Source organism: Phascolarctos cinereus, unplaced genomic scaffold (genome assembly GCF_003287225.1).
Source record: "Phascolarctos cinereus isolate Bilbo 61053 unplaced genomic scaffold, phaCin_HiC Scaffold_5;HRSCAF=322, whole genome shotgun sequence".
Classification (NCBI taxonomy): Eukaryota; Metazoa; Chordata; class Mammalia; order Diprotodontia; family Phascolarctidae; genus Phascolarctos; species Phascolarctos cinereus.
The window spans coordinates 5,878,987-5,885,654 of NW_027555958.1; the positions used below are offsets into that span (position 1 = coordinate 5,878,987).

Here is a 6,668-nt window from a genome sequence, read left to right on the forward strand (position 1 = left end):
ACGTCAGTCCCCCATCAGTCCCCGAGGCTTTAAGAAGCATTCCCTGTGTGGCAGCTCCTGTGCTAAGTGCTCGAGACACAAAGAAAGGCAAAAACCAACCGGCCCCTGCCCGCAGGAGCCCCCCTCTAACGGGAAAGACGATAAGCAAGAACAGTTGGCTCCTTTGAGTCCCTGCAGCAGATTTGGGTTAGAGATGAGACCGGAACCCTGAGCCCCGGGGGCTAAGCCAATGATATTCCCTCTATCCTTCCCCCCCCCCCCGCCTGTTCTCCTGGCTTCTATATTTCTGGCCCTTTGTCTCAGAGGCCCCCAGCAGCTTCCAGTGTCTAGCCCCCTCCTCAAAATGATACATTCAGGCCCTGAGAACACGTGAAATCCTTTCTTAGAATGTTCTAAGATGTTAGATTGAGAGACGGAAGGCATCTTGGAGGCCAGCTAGCCCAACCCCAACATTTTACAGATGCGGAAAAAGACTCCAGAAGGGAAAGAAACTTGTCAAAGTCACACAAGCAGAATCAAGATTTGAACCCAAGTCCTCTGACTATTTAGAATTTAGAATTAGAATCTTTTCCCCCCATTAAACACCATTTGGATCATGCCATTCCATTCCTTCGCTCAGAAGCCTACGATGAGTCCCCAATGAAGGCAGTAAAGGTCAGTGGTAAGATCCCTGGTTTGGGAGTCAGAGGAATTAGATTCAAAGCCAACCTCTAATGCTCACTAATGAGTGACCTTGGACAGGACAATTGATGGCCCTCAGCACCAGTTTCTAGGAGGTTCAACCAGCTGGCTTCCGAGGTCCTTTCTGGCTCTAGCCCTAGGATTCTACGAAAGCCACTGAAATTTTTAACTGGGAACTTAAACCCTTCAGTGATTGGGCTGCTCTTCTCCTCCCTTTCAGTATGCAGGGGTAGCCTCTTCACTCCCAGCCAACCTGGGGCAGGTCCCCGAACCGCCAGGAGTCCCTCTGACACTTGGCCCTTCACCATTCTTGTTTCCCGAAGGCAGAATGCCTCTCCAGTAGTCCTCATGCTTTCTCTCCTTCAACGCCATGGCATGAAGGCTCTCAGGTTTGACCTCACCCACCCCCAAAGCTCCTTTACAGTATCCCTGGGGCAAAGATGCCTAATGGTGATTGCCCTCACTTATTTGTGTTTCCTCCCTATGTGTCCAGTTGAAAGCTGATGTGAGTAGTTGATGTGAGTGAAGAGAAGGACTGGATCTGAGAGATGTTGGGAGTGTCAAAATGGAAGATCTGGCAAGGGATTCGTCCCTGTAGGGAAGGGAAGAAGCCGCCAAGGCTGGCTCTAAAGTTGCAGACCTGGCCCCTTTTCTTCTCTCACATCAGCTTTTCCCTGGCTATTTTAACAAGCCTCCTAATTAGTCTTCTGGCTTCATCACTTCCTGCTCTCACCTCTATCCTCCACATGGCCATTAAAATGAGAATACTGACAATAGCAATAATAATGATAGCTAGCGTGTATGTCATGCTTTAATGTTTGCGAGGCACTTTATAAATACTATCTCATTTGCTCATTTCAACAGCCCTGGGAGGCAGGTGCTATTAATAATAATAATAACAGCTAACATCAATGTGCCAGGCACTGTGCTAAGCACCATACAATTATTATCTCTTCAGGTTCTGACAAGAACCCTGGGAGGTAGGTGTCATTACCAGCTCCATTCTACAAATGAGGAAACTGAGGAAAACGGAGGTTAAGTGACCTGCCCTGGGTCACACAGTTAGTAGGCATCAGAGGTCAGATTTGAATTCAGGTCTTCCTGACTCTTTGCACATACCATCCATTTTGCCACCTTACTGTCCCCTACTTTACAGTTAAGGAAACTGAGGAAGATTATTATCCCTATTTTACAGTTAAAGAAACTGAGGGAAAAGGAGGTTAAGTGACCTGCCCAGGGTCACACAGCGAGTTAGTGTCTGAGGCCAGATGTACACTAGGTCTTCCCGAATCCAAGACCACTGCTCTACTCACCGAGCAAAGCTCCTAAAGCACAGATCCGACCACGTCAGTCACTTCTTGAACATGATTCGTCAGTTGCCTGTGGCCTCTAGGATAACATAGAAACTCCTCAGAATGATATCTCATATCCTTCATAATTTGATTCTACTTACATTCCCTGACTATTTTCACTGTTTTCTCCCCCTTACCTCAGTTACCCCCATACCTCCAGTCAAACTGGCCAAGGTTTTGTTTCCTAGACACAACATCCTATATCCCACTCCATGGTTTTGCACAGGCCACTCCCCTTCCCTGCGATGGACTCTTGTAATGTCCTAACCCTACCAGAATCCTTAACTTACTTCATTTTTCAACTCCATTTGCCACCATCTAAGGGAAACCCACACCCCCTAGTTCTTGGGACTCTCCTACTCTTCTTATAATGCTGCAATTACTTACCTCTGCCAGTGTTACATCTCTGTCCTGCCCCTCCCCACCCCAGTAGAATTTAAGGTCTTTGAGAGCAGAAATTGATGTTTGTTATGACCATCCCTAGGTCCTACTATGGAGCCTTGTACATATTAGGCACTTTATAAATAATTGGAAAAAGGAAGGAAGGAAGGAAGGAAGGAAGGAAGGAAGGAAGGAAGGAAGGAAGGAAGGAAGGAAGGAAGGAAGGAAGGAAGGAAGGAAGGAAGGAAGGAAGGAAGGAACCAAGAAAGGTTAGCCCTGGAAAGATGAGTGTAAAGGTTTCTGAGAAGACCTTGCATTTCGGTTAAAACCAAAAAGCATGCAATCATGAGCACAATGGAGGAGATGTGGCCATTTATATTTAAAAGGGAAAAATAATCTTGGGTTTTAGTGAATCACAAGCTTAATACCACTTGAGGATGGGATATGACGGCCCTAAAATGTTCGTTAGAATTCGGGCAGGAATGCTGAACCCATAGTGCCCCAGTTATTCATTTGGTCATTCTACTCGGGGCCAACACTGAACTGAAGTTCTATGAACACGAGATGTTAAGCTTAGAATGGAGAAGTAGCAGAAGGAGGTGAGTGTTACTGAGGAAAGATGGGTAAAGACATCAGATAGAGAAGGCCCATAGAAAAGATGGAAGCTAGTAACACTGGAACCATCTGAAGTTTTCAGACTCAGGGATCAAGTGGCTTTTTACAACACAGGTCTGATGAAAGATCCGCCCATCCCCTATGCTCAGTCATTTCTTTTTTAGATGAGTGAAGAGCAATGCTATGATATCCAAGTGGCCTGGCCACTTGGCATCTGTGAGGGCTAGGCAAATCACTCCCTTTCTTGGCCCCCATTTCCACCTCTACAAAATGGAGGGGTTGGACGGAGTGATCTCAAAGGTCCCTTTCAGTTCAAAACTGACTCTAAAGTTGTGAGGCTTGGTTTCAAATCCTGCTTCTGACATACGACCTGTGTTACATTAAGCCAATGACTTAACCTCTCCAGGCCTCAGTAAAATAACAGAGATTTGACTCGTGGTATCTGAGGTTCCTCTCAGCTCCAGATCTATGATCTCTTCTGAGGATAAGTCTGGATGAGAGCAGATGGGCTCATGATCCTAGTGTGTGCAGCATACAAGCATCATCAGAAGTGGCCTCTGCTTTTCAAGGTTGCATTCATTTATAGCAGGGTCTGGGGCATTTTCTTCCAGAACCTGTATTTGTCTCAGCGATGTGTATGCATAGGGGTGTGTGTGTGTGTGTGTGTGTGTGTGTGTGTGTGTGTGTGTGTGTGTGTGTTGTGGGGAGGGCAAGCGGAGGCACTGTGGATTTCAGGACAAATAATGAGGAACGGTGGGGGGAGAAATAAGCTTCTTTTCTTATTACCTGCACTGAAGTCACTAAAATTCTCTGCAAGCTGTTTCTTGCCCGGATTTTGAGGAGGCCAAGCCCTGTTTGGATATTTACTAAAAAAGAAATGGCTGTGTGGGAGGAATAGAGAGCAGCCAGGGCTAATGCAAAGGGATCTTTTCTTCCCAAGTCTCTTTCAGCAGCTGTGTGTCTCTGAGCTGGACTCTTAGTGCCGGGGTCACACAAGCTGAACAAGAAAGAGGAGGGAAGGCACCCATTTCCCTGAAGTTTTTGGCAAGTTGCTGGGTCTCAAATGCAGGGTTTCATTTGTCTTGGCTTTGTTTGTCCATTTGTTTTATTTTGCCCAGAGAAACATTCCCAGAACTTAGATGTCTGAGCCTTCCCCTTAAGGTGAGATTGGCAGATGTCCCCTCCTCCCTTTGTTAGCTCAGTGCAGAATCACGTAAATAGTATCAATACTGGGATTCCAACCAAGTCCTCAGGCTCCACCTGGAATTGTCTTGTCACTTTGGACTTCCTGTGGGTTCTTGAAGGCAATGCCAGGCAAGGGAGCTCTGGAAGGTCTTACCTGCTGGCAAGGGTTTGAGAACTATGCCAGTGAAAGACCACATGGATCAGCTGAGTCCTGGGTGGTAGTGCTTCACACAGAATAGGGGAGAATTCACATCTGGGAGAAGTGTGTTCAGATGGCACCCAAGACCCCTTCCAGCTGAGAGACTTTGGATAAATCACGTCTCCTTTCTGGGCCTTATATATAATCTTAAACAACTCAGGTCCAGTACTTTTTCTTAGCAAAAATCAATCAATGAACAATTATTAAACACATTCTTAGTGCCAGGTACTGTGATCAGTGTTGGGGATATAAAGAGAAGAGGGAAAATTATTGTCCTCTCTGCATTTGCAATCTTACCCAGGAGACTCTCTGTACATATACAGGTGTATACAAAATACATCAAACTTTCCTTATGTCTTTTTAGGCAAGTGGAAGGAGCAGGGGAGGATAGAACCACAGGCAAATCACTTAATCCCTTTCAGCCTCAGTTTCCTCATATGTAAAATGGGGATAATTATAGTACCTACTTCACATGAAAAAGCCCTTTGAAAATCTCAAAGCACCACATTAATGCGAATGTTGGAAAGGAGGAGGAAGAAGGAGAAGAGGAGGATGTAGAAAATGGCATCTGAAGTGATCCTTGAAGGAAAACAGGGATTGCAAGAGCCCTAAGTGAGGAGGGAATACATTCCAGTCATGGGAAATAGTGTGTGCAAAGTTAGAGACGGGAGATGGAGTTCCAGGCATGAAGAACACTAATAAAGCCTGTTTGGCTGGTCTGGAGTGTGAATGGAGGGGGATGACATGAAGCAAGGCTGGAAAGGTAGGTTGGGACCAGATTCAGACGGGCTTTGAATGCCAGAGGAGTTTGCCTTTGATCCTGGAGGTGATAGGGAGCCACTGGAGTTTCTTGAGGAGTGTAGTGACGTGGTAAGGCCTGAGCTTCAGGAAAATCACTTTAGCAGCTGTTTGAAGGATGAATTGGAGAGAGGGAGGCACAGAGACACTGAGAAACACAGAGACAGACAGGCACCTTGAGGCTGTTGGAATAGTCTCTAGGACAAAGGGGACAAGGGTCTGGACTTCAGTGGTGGCAGAGAATCAGAGCCACAATGGCCATAGATTTGTCTGGGGTTGATAACACAAAACATTCCTCAAATCAGCTCTTACAGTTAAATCCATTTGTGGAGTGGAGGGGAGACCATTATCTCTGGATAGAGAAGATGGCCATCATTGGGGACTTACCTAGTATGGGGGCCATATGGTAGCTTCCTGTTTTACCTAATTGTTCTTGCTAACCAGGCTGTTTGACAAGCTCTTGCACTGGTGAAGGACAACCTGTAAATTTTGGCACCCCAGGGCAAAACCTCAGGCAGCCCACCCTAGTCACAGATCCATGGAGAAATGATGATTAATAGAACCGGTGAAAACAATGACTGTGATAGGCAGGACAACATAGTGAATAGCAAGCCGTCTTCAGAGTCCAGAAGACCTGAGTTCAAGTCCTATCTCTTCTACACAAAACTGTGAGATCCTGAACAACATTTAACCCTTCAATGACTCAGGAAAATCTCTACAACTATATTGAAAAATGGCACTGGTAGAGGGAGTTTCCTCACCTGGGAATTCCCTAACCCAATGAAGCTCAGGGTCTTGTCCAAGTACAAAGCATGTTATCTGTTAAAGGTGCTGTCTGTTGCTGATAATATGGGTATTCTCCAATGTTCCCATTCACATCACAGGTCTGGTCCTCCCTGTCCCACCTCAGGTAATAATAACAACAACAGCTCCCATTTCTCTACCTCTTTAAAGTTTGCAAAAAGCTTTAATCGTAGTAACATCAAACACAAGTACAGCCTAATGACCATTTTACAGATGAGATCACCGGGGCTCTAAGTGTTTACGTGACTTGCCAGACGTTCAGTTATTTAACCAAGATCAGGCTTAAAAGTCATGTTTTAAACAAACAGAATCAAGGGCTACCTTTACTTAGCAAGGTCCAAGTATTGGCAGAGCCTCTAAAAGTTTCTCAAAGAATAACCACAGGAACACAACCCCACCCAGCAGAATCTCTTTCTGCTTGGACAGTGGAGCCCTCCATCTTGTAGATGCTACATGTATGTGTTTTCTTGAGTAACAAGCACATTTACAACATCTGAAACATTTTCCAGCAGAAATCTCAGCCTACATAATGCATGAACATGGCCCCAGAGTGATATTCTCTTGTCAGCAGAAGAAGCTAAAGGACGCTGACAGAGTGGATGCTGTTAGAGTCAAGTAGTTAACATTTGTTAGACCTTTCTCCAGATGGGGCA

General features: G+C 45.6%; 1 long non-coding RNA gene across 1 annotated transcript in view; it reads left to right on the forward strand.

The window, feature by feature from the left end:
* The first annotated feature begins 583 nt into the window (after positions 1-583).
* The window catches only part of LOC110199911 (uncharacterized), a 15,888-nt gene continuing 9,803 nt past the window's right edge, over positions 584-6,668 (forward strand). The window contains exon 1 of the long non-coding RNA XR_002322089.2: positions 584-654. This is a non-coding gene — a long non-coding RNA (uncharacterized LOC110199911). The remainder of the gene's footprint in view (positions 655-6,668) is intronic.